The sequence below is a fragment of the Camelus ferus genome, chromosome 7, assembly GCF_009834535.1.
Source record: "Camelus ferus isolate YT-003-E chromosome 7, BCGSAC_Cfer_1.0, whole genome shotgun sequence".
NCBI classification, from domain to species: domain Eukaryota; kingdom Metazoa; phylum Chordata; class Mammalia; order Artiodactyla; family Camelidae; genus Camelus; species Camelus ferus.
The window spans coordinates 51,845,451-51,864,049 of NC_045702.1; the positions used below are offsets into that span (position 1 = coordinate 51,845,451).

The window sequence follows — 18,599 nt, forward strand, 5'->3', positions numbered from 1 at the left end:
TGGAAGAGTCAGTCAATTCTAATCCAATAAAAAAGCCACTGGCAATTCTCAGAGGTCACAGACTGTAGGATCTAGACATACGAATTCTCATCTTCACTTGTCAGAACACTGTTCTGCAAAAAAGTTCCAGATACAATTTTGAACTAACCAAGCAATTTTCAGCACCTTCAATGTAAGCACATAAAGGATTTATTGACAAAAGTATCCTGTGTATTTTTTTTTTAAAGCATTAGATTGACAAAAATACCCCAGATATTTGAGCATAGGCTTCTTTGTCCCTTTTCCTTAACCCTGCCAGACCCCCCTAAGATATATGCCAAAGAGGAGCTCGCGTCGTCCTGTGTCCATGATGAATGATTTGGGAACAGTCCAGACAGTAAGGGAGGGATTTAGCCCAGTTTCCTTGAGTCTAGCCCCATTTATTTATGAGAAGGTTGTGAGAGATTTGCAGAGAAAGTAAAATATTCCATAGTGTGGCTTTTTATTCAGATCTGTGCTTAGGAATAATCATTGCTGTCACCGCTTTAATTTTCAAAAGGAAAGAAAAAAAAAAAAAACACTACTGCAACCCATGTAGTGAACAGAAAAAAAAAAAAAAAAGCAATAAAGGAAAAACCAGGAGTTGTGTAGTTTAGTACTTTCTTTCTAGCTTCTCATTTTATTACACCCCTTGCTCAAAAAACTTTACTTTTCTTTAAATTCCATCAAACTTAATTTCTTCTTTTCTGTACTTTCTTCTCCAGTTGTGTGTGTGTATATGAGTGAGTGCACCTGTGATACTAACTGTTAATACCCACAGTACTTCTTTAGTCCTCATTATTCCTCATGTACATGCTAATAATTTGCCCATTTGGTAAATGATGAAACCAAAACTCAGAAAGGCTCAAAAATGTTAATAGGGAAAGAAAGCTACTCTAGGGGTAGAGCCCAAATTCAAACTTAGATGCCCCTGACTTCAAAGCCTTTTAATCACTGTGTCCCTTGCTCCTACAGATAAGGGAAGAACTGCTGTTTGCTCACTGGTGGGGTGCAGGTCTGAGAGCAGGCATCGCCCACGCCAGGCTCATCGTGCCTTCCCTGGCCAGCACGCTCTCTTCATTGGCTTCCATGCTTGCTCTCTATTGTGAGAACAGAGTCCCTCCGGGTAAGGAAACCACTTCCGTGTTAAATAATCATGGAGAGGCTGGTTTAACAGAATAGCAAGCAGAACATCAGAGCCTGATTTAAATTAGACAGCTACATTACATGTTGCCTTTTGCTTTTTTCATTTCAACTTTTAGTTTTCAAGAACCATGCCAAGGAAGAAAGGAGAAATCATCAGCCCGAGTTTTTTTCTGATAATTTTTTACGGCAGTTTCCAAACATCAAGTTTGAAAGTTTTACACAGTGAGTACCCCTATCTTCAGCACTTGGATTCTAAAATTTCGTTTGCTTCACTTTTCACCTCTCTATCCGTTAATTTCTCTGTCTACCAATTTATCTCGTTTTTCTGATACATTTTAAAGTTAACTGCAGATACCAGTGCCCTTTACTTCAAAACATTTAGTATGCATATCATCAACGAGAGTTCAGTACTCGCTGACTTTTTTTTTAAGGTAAATTGTATGTAAAGTGAAATGCAGAAAACTTGTGTATCATTTGATGATTTTTAATGTGTATATACACCCATGTAACTAAAACACCTTTCAAGGTATAGAATGTTACTATGCCAAATCCAAGATAATCCTCACCTCCCAGCCCCCTGCCCACAGAGACAATCACTGTCCCAGTTTTTACATCATATTAGGTTTACCCATTTTAGTCGTCATGATCATTCAAACAAATCCCACGGTAATGACTCATTTGTGTAAGGCTTCTTAGGATGTTTGTGAGATTTACCCACTTGCGGGTGGTGATTTATTCCTCTCTTTCTGAGTAACATCCCAATGTATAAGCATACCCCCGTTTGTTGTCCACTCTTCTTTTGAAGAAAACTTGAGCTAGTTTTTCGGTTTAGGCTTTTAGCAAGTATTCTGGTGCAAGGTTTCTTTTTCTGGTGTACACGTGTATATATTCATTTTTCTTAGGTAAATACCTGAGAGTAGAACTGCTGGATTAGGGGATGGGCATTTGTGTAGTTTTATATAGGAACTGCCAGATTGTTCCCCAAAGTAGATACACCATATGACATTCTCACTAGCAAATACATGAATATTCTGGTGGCTCCACAAGCTTACCAATATTTGGTATTTTCTGTCTTTTAAATTTTGGATTTTCTGGTGAGTAGACAGTGGTGTCTCATTTGATTTTGCATTTTTCTAATGAGTCAAGACATTGAGCACTTTTTCATGTGTTTATCAACCCTACAATTGTCTTCTTTTGTAAACTGTTCAGTATTTTTGCCTTTTCTAAAAAATTGGGTTGTTTCTTGTTTTCTTTGCCTGATTTTCAAAACTGAGCAATATTGGATACAAGTAAAATCACTGTGTTTTTAATTAGTTGTCTGAAAAGTCAATCTTATAAAACCATCCAAATTGTATGAGTAATTCTAGATAAATCAGGGAAAGGATATTAGGTGTGGTCTGTAACTATAAAGAAGAAAATAAGACATGATTTTTACTGCAGTTACTCCAGGGCTGACATGGGCCTATCCTGTCTAGAACGGAGCACGGCAGGACAGGTGAGCCCTGGGTCCATCAGGCTATCTTCAATTTTCTGGTTAACTCTCAGGAATTGTAAGATAATTATCTGATTAATGCTTCTGTGAACCTGTCCTTCAAACCTGCCACTCTTTCTCCAACATTCATTATTTCCTTGCGAAACTTGAGTGGCCATCTCCCTTTTTACCCTCCTCATTATTTAATGATTCTATAATATATATGGCCAACTGCTAAACTCAACAATGGAGGATCAATGTGAGAAGGAGCAGAGGAGTGATAAATGCATTCCCCTTACTGTCGTAAAGTTGGAAAATGATGACCATCTGCATGGGCTGAGCCAGAAGGGCAGAGAGTTCCCTTTGTCTCCTTATTATTCACCCATTGTACCGTTCTACGTTCCTTTAGTGGCCAAAGGGTGACAAGCAATACATCAGGGTTTTGCTGTAAAATATTATCTAAAGGCAAGAAGTGGACCTGTAGGAAAGATAGAATTCTACACTGAGCCATGGGATTTATGATAAAATTCTAGAACCAAATAAAAAATATCTGTGACTACATTTATGTGAAGCAGTGGTGCCATTCTTTGGCTGGTTTAGGTAATCGCAGGTGCACATTCTTAGTCATACTCGAGATATATCCCAGTAGACATCTGGGAATCTGTTTTGAATTTAAAGTGGAAGTTCCAAGACAGATTTGGCAATTCTTTTCAAATTCTCTTTTTCAGAGGAAAACACATATTGTGGAAAAACACTGGAAACATATAGATTGTGACTCAAAAATAGTGCACTACACACATATAAATACAAAAATGCACTCTTTGGTTTTGATACGTTAATTTTTTTGTGACACCTCTGGATGTGCATTGGACCCATGTAAGAGAAACATTTAAATAAATTTATCTCAGCTATAAAGTAATTTCGTATTTCATATAAAGACATTTCCACGAATATGAAACAGGAAACTTAGCAATAAGCACAAATAGCAAACAAAGCAGGGACTGAAAATCAGAGGGAACCCAAATTCCAGCTCAATAATTGGACGTGTTACACCATAATGAAAGGGTTGCAAAAGTATTTTTAAATATGTAAATTGGTTATCTGAGGAACATTAGCTATTAGTGTTTCAAACAGAAATATTAAGGTGTTTTAATCAAAATTGAGGAGTGGGAATTTTTCTTTCCTTACTATTCAGTATACCTGCTTCTTTGTCACTGTAAAGTTAACACTGTCGCCTAAGGTAGGTGGTGAACTTATGCTGTCTGAATTTATTTAATTTTTTATTTCTGCTGGGTAGGAATGAAATAATTTGGAGCATTTCTGTATTTTTTTTTCCAAAAAGAGCCCAGCACATGCCATATTGTAAATACTAGCCAGAAATATATGCTAATGAGAAAAATTCAACTATCCTCATGGGAAACCGGTTGTTTATTCTTTCTCCTTGCTTCCATTTCTCCCCCATTTCCCTGTGCCTATCAGGATGAGTGTATCAAAGAGAACTTCCAGCTTACACGTCTTTTGGAGCCTGACTGGGCCTGTCTGGTCTGAAGTGTGGTGTGTGTGTGCGTGTAGAGAGGCGCGTTCCTGGGTCAGTGACTGTTCCGTAAAGTAGAACTTCCCTGTGCATGGTGTCAGCGATGAGTTGTGGATATATAGCCACATATTCTCTGGGCTCTGGGGGGTTCAGGTAGGGCTAGGGGTAGCTGGTATCCTGGTTCAGTAGCCTGCTGCTATGGGCAACACTGAAATGATCCATGGGTGATGACCACAAACCACTGGGTCTGAAGGAAGGCCACGTGATACCTTAAGCTATCTGACCATCTGAAGAGTCTTTCTCCATAGCTAAGGAGTGTTCTGTATGTACATGGACATCTGTTGAGGGCTCACTAGATGTGGGACCACAAAATATGGTAGCTGAGTGGCACACAGCCTGATGGCGTAAGGAAGTTTTGCAAGGACTCTTGGTAGGTCTCATTGTGAGTGGCAGCCGGAATCTCTGTCTTTGCATACGTGGGATGCTTCTATGTGTTTTTGACCCTTGTGCTCTCAGTGACATTTAAGCTTGTTGGATGTTCTAGCCATGCATGTGCATTCTGTCCCCTAGTTTGAAATATCTTATATGAAAAAGTTCAATTGGATTCAAAATTATTTTGTCTTCAGAAATGCCCATGTTAATTATATTTGTCAGGGAAAGACATGGAGTTCTTCAAATGTAAGCAGTTTAAACATGAAAGTTAAGTTTCTCATGGGAAATTTCAAAAGATTTTGTTTGCCAGTATGATAAAAATTCAACATGTAATATTTTCTCTTTACGCTCTGTCTTCGTAATTATATAATGTCAAGAAAATTTAATATTTTTTTCCCAAAAAGATATGAGTAAGACTCTCCTAACTCCTTTCCAGTTTCCTCCTGTGAGCCATACAAATCCTGTCATTTTCTCTGTGTGCCGTGACAGGGACAGAAGGGGGAGGCCCCGCAGCAAGGCGTATTGGTCACTGGTCTTCCTTTTATAGGTGTCAGTTACTGGGAACTTAAGGACCAGTGTTGTTCACCTTCCTCTCTTTGCTAATGAATTAAAGTTTCCTCCTCTCATGAGAAATTATAAAACACAAAGAAATCGATGAACACTGACCTGGACTCAATAATGAAATCTATGTAGTTCACAAAATAACTACACAGCAACAGCATTTATAAGTGACATGCAGGCATTACTCTGTGGCGTTAGTGACCAGCTGCTCCTCCCAGGACCCTGGCCCTGGGCACGGCTGCCAGAGCAGACTTCTGCATTTCTGTTACATGTAGTCCTTCAACAGCCTCAAATTTGTCTCCTCTGCTCTTCTGTTCCCTGCTCTACCTCCCCTCTTGGATCTGGGACTGAGTGCAGAAAGCCTCCAGACACTCTTTTCAAATGCTTTAAAACAATTTTCAAATAAACTTTCTCCATGTATACAGAATACAGAACCATGAATGCAGGCTATTTTTAAAAATAATAAAAGAACTCAGTCATTCTTTCTAAAGCCCTCCCCAATCTCACACCCCTGGCCCCAGCAACCTTTCTCTCTCCCTCTCTCTCTCTCTCTCTCACACACACACACACTCTCACTCACTCACATAATATACAGAACTTCACATCAGCTGCTCAGACTTTGTCAGCTACAGTTTGTTGACCAGTGGATATATAACCCCACCTGGTGCCACAGAGATTTGAAACCACTTTAAAAAGAGACACTGCAGGAGTAATTCATGTGTTGCAGTGTGTTCTATATTGAGTTCATTAAGTAATTTTTTTTTATACTATACTTTGCCAAATTCAAGGGGATATTGGTGGGAGAGACAAATTTTCTGACTGGAGATTTGAGGTAGAGTGTAATTCACTGGAACACTTTAACCAGGAGTCACAGAACTGGAAGGCTGTAAACCTTTCAGAATTTCTCTGACGACTTGATGGGTACAGAGTCAGACTGCTTTCATTTCTATCCTCTTCCACTGCCACCACCCTCATCCAAACCACTCTCATCTCTCACTTGGGCAACTCACTGTTGACCTAGCTGGTTTTGCTTCAGTGCTTTCTCACAGATCATTTGTTCTCCCCAGAATAGCTAGTTATAATTGCTCTTTCCCTTACTCTGACTCACAGCCTTACATCATCTGCCCTCCTCATCTTCTCTTCCCTGCTCACTGTGGTCCAGTCACATTGTGTTTCTTGCTCTCCATCACTCTTAGTCCTTCACATACTTTAGACCTTCATACTTACTGTTCTTCATTTCTATCATTTTTCATCTACCCTGCTCTTTACAAGTCTAGCTTCTTCATATTGATCATATCGCAGCTTAAACATCATTCCATCCATCAGCCTTTCCTGACCATGTCACCTCAGATAGCACCCATATGCAAAAACCTTCTCAGCCTTCTGTTTATATTCTTTATAGCTCTATCAAAGTCTGAATTTCTTTGTTTATATCAATGTGTCTACTCTGGTGCATTTCCTATAAAGATGGGAATGCTGTCTTTCTCATTTCATCACTGTATTTTCACCATTAGAGTGAGGAGTAACACTAAGTGATGAATAATTAAGACAAATGAAAAACTATTCTTACAAAAGAGCTACAGTGAGTTACCTAAGAACTTAGATCCAAGAACTAATAAGAAAATGGTTTTCAATTTCAAGCATATCAGTTATGGTCAAGTATAAAGGAGCCACGTATATTGGCAACTATCTCCTTCTTCCTCTTCTCCACCTCCCAGAAACTAGGGTATTACTGCATCGGTACAGAATCTAGCTTGGCAGCACTTCAGCCGAATCTTTGCTGTAAAATGTCTGATGGACCAAGGATTTTTTGTTTTTTTCTTTGGGACCTGTTTACATAGAATAAAATTGTCCATTTGATCAGTACCCATGATCTCCAACAAGGGGGCAAGAGGAAAGCAGTCTGATTGCAGCGGCATGCAAATACGCTGCCAGACTTCCTCCTTCATGGGCACTTCACATTTTTCAAATGAAAACTTATTGATACAGATATTTTCCCTAATAGGAAAAACATTTGGAGGCGTAATTTTGAGCACCCCTGACTCCCATATGTCTGAGTCTTGGGCTAGAAAAGGATTTAGGAACTTGACATCTTGTATCTAAAAGACTGCCAAGATCTTGCTTAAAGCACACCACCCTACACTAATCCTAATGAAAGTATCACGCAAGATTTCACTCTTCCTTTTATATTAGTCAGGCATGCCTTACTAATCTTCCCTTTCTATAAGAATTATATTGGTAAGTTTGGTTTGTAAAACACATATAGTAAATAATCGTTTGACCAAAAGCAATATTGGATGCATATTAACATTTTGTTCGCGTGCATTATACTGGTGCAACCTTGGCGTATTTGTATCAAAGTTCCACTGGCAGTGTTTTGCTTTTGATCTGTGAGCTATTAGAAGCCCTGTTACTACAGATGAAAGGAGTTAGAAAGTTCTATATCATAATGCAGTGCGATCAGTAATTCACAGAGCAGGTAATTTGCAATGACTTGCCAAGCCTTTGATTGCACCGGGTTTATGGCTATTAGCAGTTTCCCCTTTCAAATTTGTATGGTTCCATACTTCCTTTTTGACCTCTTTTTCATCATTTATGGTCCAATTTGGTAGTGAAAAAACGTAACTGCTTGCTTAGTGCACGGCTGTCATTCAAACCCCAGTGACTTACTGAGCACTTTGACATTTGTGATGATGAAAAAAACATTAAGCAGGTGTACAGAACACTAACCAGGTTCCTGCAACAATGCTTTATGGGATTCACAATGTACCCCTGGGCTATAAACTGATTCAGACTTGATTTTTCTCTATCAATTTAATCTCAGTGTTCAAACTCCCATTCAAAGAAGGAGGCAAAGTTTTCACTAAATTTGAAGTTCAATAAAATTCCCAGTAATAATGTTAAAATGGGACCTCGTAGGAACAATTGGAAGGGCAGTGACTGCTTGCCACTAAAATAATACAAAAGTATGGCTCACATGTCTACTTTGAAGTCATGCAATTAGGAGTACTACTTGATACTGGACTATATAAAATTTAAGCCCTATAAAATGTCTTTAGCAATGAAAACTTACAGCTAAATGGCATGCTTTGGGCCCTGAGCTGTCTGAATTGTATGTATACCACGTGAAGGAAACATCACATTATTCTGTGGAGGTTTTTCTTTGCGCATTTAAAATTGGTCATCTGTTGTACAGGTGTGCGGCACATCTTGGTGTGGGTTAGTCTGGCTTCACGTGCAGTTTGTCTGGGAGATGTGAAGCCTGCAAAACTCAACACAGTCCAGGTCCCCAATTAGTGTGTTTGGGGAGGTGTTCAAAGTCGGGACGCCTGAGCAGAGGGAATGACTGGTCAGTGATTTCAGGACAGGTTAGACAGCTCAGAATCTATCATTCAGGTCCAACGCCATTTTCAGTTTAAAGTGGCAAAAATGTCACTTGGGCATCCAGACTCACAGATACCTAACAAAGAAAGACTGTTGTCAAGATCATCCACTTCCTATCATCATTCCAGTGTGAAAAGAAAATACTTTTTTTCCCAATAATATGGAACAGACAAGTGTTGCACATCAATCTTCTGGATGTTTACCATATTTAGGAGATCATTTGAGAAATTCTAAGACTAGAATAGACAGTTTTGAGTAGTTTTACATTCGTAAGTGGTGGCTTCTAATAGAGCATAAAAGTTACATCCATTTATATAGAAGGCAGAAATACCTTATTGCCCTGGAAGCCCCTAGAAGAGTAATTACATGCAAATTGAAGAGATACGGCTGCAGACACATTCTTACTTGTGGCTGATGAGGACTTGTCCTGTAGAGTAAGTGCACTTGAAGGTCAAAAGGCAAAGAGCCATCCGTGCACGAACGGTGGCTCATATACACAGAGCATTGTGCACGGAAAACTGAGTGTCCTTTTCAGCCACAGCTGGGCACGTGGAAAGCAGCCGCATCAGTTGCTTCTTTGAATATAAAGTAGTCACAGTCATAATATCCCACGCCTGCTTAGCAAAACACAGTGATGATTGACAGCTTCCCATATCCTTACCATCTAGCTATTTTATTGTAACATTTTCATCTTCTGTTACATGTCCATTTCCTACTCAATACAACGGCCGTGAGCGCTCACCATACACCGTCCTCCCAGCCAAATGTGCTAGTTAGAGACTAGTGACGTGAATGGGACAAAGACGGGAAGTGCAATTAAAAAACAAAGCAGTGCTGATGCTTTATGAGTTTTACAGAGATGGCAAGAAATTTTATATCTGCTGTGTCCCTCAGGCTGGTTGTAATTTCAGCGTAGAGTGGAAATGGTCCTGAGAAATTATTGATCTTGACTTTTAGCAGGCCTGCAGTAAAGCAGAGGTAACAAATAATGTCATGCTTGAAGTTGGTGAAAAAATATTTGCAGTCATGGTTCTAAGTTGGGGCCAAACTCGGGAGCGCTGAACCCAAACCCAAAAGCACCCTGACTTTTTCCAGTCTCACGTAATATTTTTATTTGTTTAGTTTCACTGATGAGATTTTTAGGTTAGTTAACTAGTACTTCCTGCTAACCTGTCTTGATATTTTATCAGGTCTTACCCAAAAACACATGCTTGTTTTGAGTCCATGTGCTGACAACTACTTAAATGCATCACTCCTTATTTATTGCAACCTTTGCCTGTGCTTTCATCTTTTCAAAGATTTTGCATGATCCTTTGGTGTAGGTTTTTTAGAAAAATGAATGAATTGATGAGGTCTAACCTTCCAGGGAAAATATATAAGCATACCATAAAAAGTGCAAATATGAACCAGAGGAGAGTACCTGAAACTAGTGTACTCGTATGTAGAAAACTAGTGCATATTATTTCTTTGAGAGTTCATTCAGCTTTGGCTACAATTACCCATTTGCATTATAATATGAGCTCTGAATGAATTCATCCCTAACGTGGGAATTCCAAGGAAAATCGTCTCAGTTTATGAAATTACACTTAGCACGTTTATTTGTTCTCTCTCAACTTGAAACCCACAAATTTTTATTAAGGCTATGGGTCATATTTCAAATAGCAAGAAATCTTCACGTCTCCCTTTTCTTCCCCCTCAAAATAAATCTACAAAGCACCTGGATTTAGAAGGACAACATAGATACAGTGCCATTAACTCTGAAAACTAGCGAGCACTTCCATAATAAAAATAAACAGTGTGTACTGTAATCGATGAGGAGGCAACATCCCACACTGTTTATTGATTCATAAGGTTAAGATTAAAGTGGGATTCTTGCCTATGTTTATCAACAGGTTTTTTTTTCCTTCTCTTTTTTTAAAGCAGCAAGTGAACCTGGAATCCCACAAACCAATCAATAAAGTTTAAAAGCTTCAGTGAATCTAACCCATAACAGGTCCTTGTTTGGAGAACATGCTCAAGAAACACATGTGCCTTTAAGAGGTCTTGAAAGACTTTACACCCATGGACCATTACCATTTCCAAACACCCTGCAGCATTACCAGTCCAACATATGCTGACTGTATATCACCGTGACCCTCTCACTAAAGCTCTTTTGACTGGAGTGCTTTTAATACCCACTTTCTCAGCTGAGCTCAGGAGTGATTTGTTTTACATGCCACATTAATCCTTTCCACATTTTCTGGATGAGGCAGCCACAATTCCACTTGTGAGGTGTTTCTAAAACACAGTTATAGGAATAAAGCAGCAGGGTCCCAGACTTGACAACTTCCCTCTAGGCAGCTGACAAAGTGGGCTATCGTGCCTCGGGTTTAACTCTTCAAACGAGCGTTTGTGCCCGGCCACTAGGGTGGGCCAGCCTTCCAGGCCAGTAGGAAGCCCCATTTATTGAAGGCAATTTACTCTCAATTAAAACGCTGTAGGAATCTTCAGAGGTAATGCCTTCTTGATACTATACATATTAGTACAATTCAGATCAAGAATAAATGAAAAAAAGCAATAGAACTAAAAAGATAGAAAACACACCTCAGTAAAACCAAAGAAAGTTTATACATCACACCTTCATAATTGTAGGAAAGAGCTTTTTTTTTTTTTTTTTAACTAAACGGCAATTAGTGTTCAAAGCACAGGCTTTTATTATGTGGTAATTTTACAGTTTTAACTTTAAAGGCAACATACCCACACCACCCCCCAAATATATTCGAAGAGCAGTGAACTTCTGTTGCTTGCATTTACGAACTTTTCCACGTTTTTAATGTTCATTGAATCTAAGTAATGTAGGTTTCCGAAATTTCGAGTTGTCAACAAGGCTAACTGATTGGACCAATCAAGTTGTTAAAAAAATACGTTTTTACATGTCAGCACTTGGCTGATTTTATTAACTTGTTAGCATTATGCTCCCAATTTTATGTGTTAAAATCTAACTGTACAAGCAACTTGAGGCCTAAAATTGTGCCTTTATCCAGTCCTAATTTATTGTTCTTCCCTCATAAATTTTATTTGTAGCTTCAATGGTCTGAAAAAAGCAATAAATCTTAGTGAGGTGAGTTTTACATAGTTTAGATTGAGTTCCTTATTTTCGCTTGAAATGAATCCAATCCATTCCTTCCAGTGTCATCATCATGTGGCTGATAGTGTGTCTCAAAGTAAGACGTCACTTGAGTCAGAGATCTTTTTCCTAAGGTACAGGATATCAGTTACATGTGCTCAGGTGATAAATCATTTACATAAATTATGGAGAAACTGATGTAATGTTTACAAAATAGAGTTCTGTAATGAAAGAATACTTCCCTACTTATTTCTTGTCCCAGGTTGTTTTCTTTAGATAATCAGAAATATAAGTCTAGTTTTCCTGAAGAAGCCTTCTAGAGGAATGATATACTGAGGTGTCATTGCCACTGTTGAAATCCTAGTTGCTAAACTGTGCCTGGAAAAACACAGGTGCTCATTAAATATTTGTAAAATGGATGATGGATTCAAACACAACCCTTCACATTCTACACAAGAAGCTGGTTTATAATAATAATAAAACTCAACATTCATTTTAGCACTAGAACGGCTACCAAAAAGTTCTATATTTCCTAGTGATCTTTAAAACAACAAAAAAATCTGATCAAGTGAAGAAAAAAAGACATTAAAATCTCTCTGTGCACAAACAGACACATACATACAATACACTTCCCAGCAGATTCTACTTTAAAAAAAATGTATACTCAAATGTAGAAAGCAGAATACTTAACAAATTATTTGATACATTTTTAGAACTTTGAAAAGTTGAGTTTAAACCAATTTGTCAACAGTTAAGAACTATAAATTGTCTCAACTATCTGTGAGATGTTTTAAAGTTGATTTTTAAAAATGACTTTTAGCTTTTAAAACTCTTCTCAACATCTAGAATCATCTCAAAACAAGAAGATGCTTTCAGGAAAAAAATGCACACGTGTAAAGTTGGCAGTCTGAAACTTGATTTCAAAGTTTCTGCTTTCAGTATCTCTAAAGAAAACCTTCTAGATTACTTCCTTTCTCTAAATTGATGTTTCTTTAGCAGGATCTAGAATTCCTTGGCTAGCTTAGAATCATAAAAGCACTGATTTTTACCCTGCTTGGACATTTGCTCATTTGAGTTTGGGTTCATATTTAGTTATATCCACTAAAATTGCCCATTCCTCTTTTGCCATTGGGCATTTTTTCAATCTTAACAAAACCAAGTCCATATTATAGGCCTGGTGGCCAACATTCCAGGTAAATGAATGGGTTTTAAAGAAAAATGGTGCTATTTTTCAAAAGCCTGACATTTAAAAAAATACAAGTCCAGAATTGAAGCCTTCAATAATTTTTCCATGCCTATATGCTACAAGAAGCAAATGGTTACACAAATGAATACATCTGGGATTATTTTCAAGCTGTTATCCCCCACCAGGGAAAATATTGAGAAATAAGGTTCAGTCTTTGTGCTGGAACTACAAAGAGGCCAGCCATCTTGATGCTTTTCCAGATCGTTTAATGATTTTCCTCATATTGTGTTGGTGGCTTTACTGCCCTGTTCTGTATGCCTTCCCATTCATCGTTGGTAACCATTTATGTTGGGTATGTTCCAATTTCCAAATCTGTTTTGTGGCATTTATTGCTTGCAGCTAATAAGGCCATTCAGTATATTTTATATATATAAAAAATATTACAAAATATACTTTACCATGGAAAGCTAGAGGAAATGATTCAAAATTTAAAAACAGCCTTATTAAAAGGATGAAGTAACTTTGCTTTCAAACTGCTAAGTGAGGGCAACTGTGGTTGAGAGGTGCCATTCTGCTTCTAGAGTCCAGGAGATTAGGCGTGTGTGTGTATATGTTGTATATGTATATGTATGCATATAATGAAGTAAGCATATGTATATTACATGTATGTATAATAAGTGCAAAAGAAATGGAAATTCATATATGCAATCTCTGCCTTCGTGAGAGAACCTCCTGGTATTTTCCTTATTAGCTTGGATTTTAGTTTTAGAGTTTTTGAGTTTTTAGAGTTCTGCCTTTCTATGACTTTATATAAACTAAAAATTACTTAGAGTTTGCTTTCCACAATTAACTTCAAGTTAATTCATAAAAAATTAATACTGTCATTAAGGTAGTCTTTTACTCAACATACATTTAAGGAGATTATGTTAATCAGGCTGACTGTCCTTTTATAATTCAGTGTAAATTAGGTATTTAACATCTGTTTCTTAACTTCAAATATACTTAGATTCAGTTCATAAATTATTTTGATTTCTTACATTTAAAATGTACATTACCATACTAAATATCTGCATATTTTTAAACTCATAAATAAAAGTGATTTGAGATTTTATTTATGACCAAAATCTGAAATAAGATAGTCTTCTGAAAACATAATTAATTCTTTTTTAATACTATCTTTGTGAATTTCAATTTCAATGTCGTATCTTATGGGAATAGTTTTGTTTTTTTTTTTTACCAGAGAATATAGGCACTAATTGTTTAAGAGTATATAAATAATGCAGAGGATAGTTGGGTTAATAATGATGTGGTTAATCCATTTCTACATTCGGAGTTTCAGGAAAGAAAAAATTCTCAACTATAACCCACAGAGGTAAGGCTGCAAAACCTTTCTTTGAGAATGATTTTTAATGTTACTGAATGAAAAAACAATACCAATTTTAAGATACGGGCATTGACGGAAGTGTTGGTAGTGCATGGATTTACGGAGAAGTGAACTATTTTCTGTGAGAGTAACTTGCAGGTCTTTCTACCCTTGAACGTCACCTGATGGAGTCATGTGAGGTGTGCAAACAGGCAGTATTTGAGCTCTTAGATATTTATATTTTAACAAGAGTGACATCAAATTGATAGGTATTTACATTCAATAGATTAAATTTGCTTTTTTGCAAAGAAGGCAACTTATTTAATTTCACTAAGTTATGCTTATGTTAATACTTTGGACATCTAAAAACTTAGATGGTTTTGAATAGTATGTTCTTAGTTTTCTGATCTGAGTCATAAATCATCATTTGAAAGCACTTACCAATATGAGAGCAGACATTTAGAAAATCTGCTTCATCTTCAACAATAACAAATCTTACTCTTCAATGATAACAAAGATTATATATGTGTGTTTATGTATAACATACATGTGTTAACAGATTCATGTATATTTCTGATTTTGCACATGTATACACCAACTTACTATGTAAATAATAATATTATCATTTGTAGATACTAGTTTTAGGTCCTGTCCTGCAACTTTTTACATGGACCACTTCCTCTGCCACTATATAAAGATATGCTCCAATGTTTTTAATATTGCACTATACTCCCTTAACAAATATATCATAAGTTATTTAAACGTTTCCTTATTGATAAAATATTTGTTTCAATATATCAGCTATTAGAAACAATTCTTCACTGAGCAGTCTCTCAAACTATTTTGCATTCTTGAGCTCATATACTTACTGTGTAATTTTTGAAAATATTACTGACTCACTGTATATGCATATTATTCAATTTATTGATGCTAACAAATGCTTTCTAAAAAATAGTGATAAATTGCCAACAAAATTGACAGAGGATGTTTATTACTCCTCTACAAACATGAATTTTATCACAATTTCTCTTTTTCCTTTTTCTTTTTAAAATAATACAAAGTGTATATGCTAATATTAAAAATGTCTAGCAATACAGAACTATATATAAGAAGGTTAAAAGGCAAATTTTATTTTCTTTTTGATCTCTTTCACTGTCTCCTTCCCACCAATCACACAACCACTGTTACTCCCAGTTATCTCTGTGCATTTTCAGAAATCTATTTTGGCATATGTTCTTAATACTACTTCTTAGTCATAAGTGGGGTCTTATTCTATACTTTATTCTACAATATCCTTTTCTTCACTTGTAAATATATCAAGTTTTTTATGTTAATTTATTTAATCCTTCTATTGAATAATACTTAGGTTATTTTCAGGTTTTCCCTATTACAAATTTACTTTGTATTAACTTCATACAGAAATCTTTCCCACTAGTGTGTTTGTGAATAGGTATTTTGAATTGGAATTATGGAATCAAAGAATATACACAACAGAAATTTTGATAAATACTGCCAATTTGCCTTACTAATCTTTTAAAAATCTTTGCCATCCATATGGCAATAATAATTCATTTTTATTTGTAATTTTTTTGTATTGTTGAGATGAAAAAGCTAACCATGTTTTTAGGTCACTGAATATGTTTGAAATATCAGTTAAGACAATTTGCTAAATTTTCTTTTGTGTATGCGCTGCCGAAGCGAGCACTAAATTTTCTTTTGTGTTATTTCTCGTTTACCTTACAATTTATAGGACTTTTTTCTCTGTTGTAATTATTACCCATTTTGCTATCTTATTTTTGTCTTTCCACTCTGTTAAGGATTTTCCTTTTTTTTCTTATGTATTTTAATTTTTATGTTCTAAAATTTATTAATTTTTTTCCTTTTTGGCTTTTGAATTTTGCAGAATAATTAGAAAAGCTTCCCTACCCCAAAGATGAAAGATACCTGCAAACAATTTCTTAGGTTTGTTGCTTTTTACACGTATAATACTTTGAAGCCCATTTGGGATTTATTTTCATAGAAGTGAATAAGTTGCCCAGGTTTATTTTCCAAGTTTATTTTCTTTTCCAAATTATAAGCCAGTTGGCCCAATACCACATGATGAATGATCTAGACTGTGTAGAAATGCCAGCTTTTACATATATTATTTTCCCATGCATATTTACATCTATTTTTAGATTGTCCATTTTGTGCCATTGATGTTTGTTTCTGCCTCAGTATTGAATGTTTCCAATCATTTTAACTTTATAATGAAATTTACTGCTATGTAAGAGTAGGTCACACTCCATTGCTTCTATTTCAAAGAACTTTCTCTGCTTTATTCATGTCCAATTTAAGACCAAAAAGAAACAAATGTCTATTTTCAATGGGGATGCCTTGAATTTTCACATTAATTTAAGAAGGATTGATATTTGTAAATATTTTGAAATTTTACTGTCCAGTAAATACAATATTGGATGATTTCATCCCATTAAAGATCTTTTTAATGTCCCTCAATAGAGTTTTATAATCGTATTCATGTGAATATTAACTATTTCTTTTAAAGTTTACTTATAGGTAAGTTATTTTAAGTGATTTTCCAAATGGACTATGTATTTTATATGTGATACTGTTCATAGAAGAAGACTTTATTTTGCAAATGACTACTTTATTGAAATTTGTTATAATTTCTAATAATTTATGCAATAGCTATTTTGCTTTTCTAAAGAAATTATCATATAATCCACAAATAATTAAAATTTCGTTTCATTCTTCTTATCGTTGCTATTGTTTTCTGACATACTGACAATTTGTTGACTACTTTATGGAGTAATTAAATAATACTGGTGATAATAGATACCCTTACCTTAATTCTAATTGTGATGGTTAATTCTAAGTGTCAGTTTGCCTTCCATAAGGGATGCCCAGATGGCTGGTAAAACATAATTTCTGGGTGTGTTCTTGACAGTGTTTCTGGAAGAGATGAGCATCTGAATCAGCAGACTGAATAAAGAAGATCCACCCTCACCAGTATGGCTGTACATCATCCAACCCATTGAAGGCCTGAACAGAACAAAAATGCAGAGGAAAGGTGAATTGTCTCTCTTTATTCTTGAGCTGAGATGTCCATATCTTTTCTTACCCTCAGCCTTCAGAGCTCCTGGTTCTTGGGCCTTTGGACCAAAGACTTACACCATTGGCTCCCCTGGTTCTGTGACCTTAAGTCTGACACTGAAATATACCACCAGCTTTCGTGGTTCTCCAGCTTGCAGACAGCAGATTGTAGGACTTCCTGGCTTCTACAACCTTCCTTGTGAGCTAGTTCCTATAATCTTCTCATCTGTATCTCTGTATATTCTGTTTGTTCTGTTTCTTTGGACAACCCTGATTAATACACTTACTTTAATACTAACGGAACGAGATTACACTGCAAAGTATACTCGTCTTACTGGTTTATGATAGAAAAAATATTTTAACATTGTTAGAGATCTAGTCACATATTTCTGATTTAGAAGTAGATACTGGCTTTTTTTTTTTTTCAGATGATTATCCATTTATATTGAGATGGATTTGTCATTTTCATCATTTAAACGTTAATATAGTGAGTTTTATTAACAAATTTCCTAATAGAAAACATATTTACTTTCCATGAAAAAAGCTTTTAAGATATTTAAAAGTACTATTGGGTTTTTATATGTATTGTTTTATTATGTTCATCTTGTAAGTAGATTGGAATGTGATATTTTTGTTGTATGCTTTAAGTAGATTAGCTAACCTAAGTTAGACTGGAATAAAATTTACCTTTTTGCAGACAGTTTATTTAAAATCAAAATACATGCTTCTTTTGTGCTTTGACACATTTACATGGCAAAGATTTTTGCTCTGTTACTGTTTCTAAGATTTTCTATAAATTTATCAGTGAAATTGTGTCTAGCCTTTTTGTGAGCCAAGTCTTTAATAACTTTTGAACTTCTTTTATATTTATTGTCTGATTCACTTCTTTATATCTTCAGTTTGGTAATTTATATTTTCCATGTTTTCAAAGTAATTTTTGTTATACTGAGTTTTCTATTAAATTTTTAAAAATTTCTTCTATGTCCATAAATATTTTTACTCATTCTTAATATGTGTTTTTATTCTACCTCCATTTTTCCTGATTATTTAGTTTTACTCATGTTATTGTGCTCCCCACCCAAAAGAGCCAGTATATTTTGTTTCTAATTCTGTTATTTTTCTATTTTCTAAACATTTAACTATGCTTTTTTCTAACTTAAATCTTTCCTTTGTTTTCTCTTATGTTTTATTTTAAAGGTCCCTTCAAATTAATTGAATTAAACACATAATCCATGTATTTTTGTTATTTTCTAGTTGCTTTCCATTATACATTCTTATGTAAATGAAGCTAACTGGTGGCTACAT

At 35.7% G+C, this 18,599-nt stretch overlaps 1 protein-coding gene across 16 annotated transcripts in view; it reads left to right on the forward strand.

Moving 5' to 3' along the window:
* The window catches only part of CRPPA (CDP-L-ribitol pyrophosphorylase A), a 331,012-nt gene that overhangs the window by 291,740 nt on the left and 20,673 nt on the right, over nucleotides 1-18,599 (forward strand). For 15 of the 16 annotated variants that reach the window (XM_032483917.1, XM_032483907.1, XM_032483909.1 and 12 more), the window contains 4 exons: nucleotides 994-1,144; nucleotides 1,281-1,386; nucleotides 16,105-16,163; nucleotides 17,149-17,271. The gene's annotated coding sequence lies outside the window, so the exon portion shown is untranslated. The remainder of the gene's footprint in view (nucleotides 1-993; nucleotides 1,145-1,280; nucleotides 1,387-16,104; nucleotides 16,164-17,148; nucleotides 17,272-18,599) is intronic. The other variant, XM_032483908.1, reaches the window with a different exon arrangement.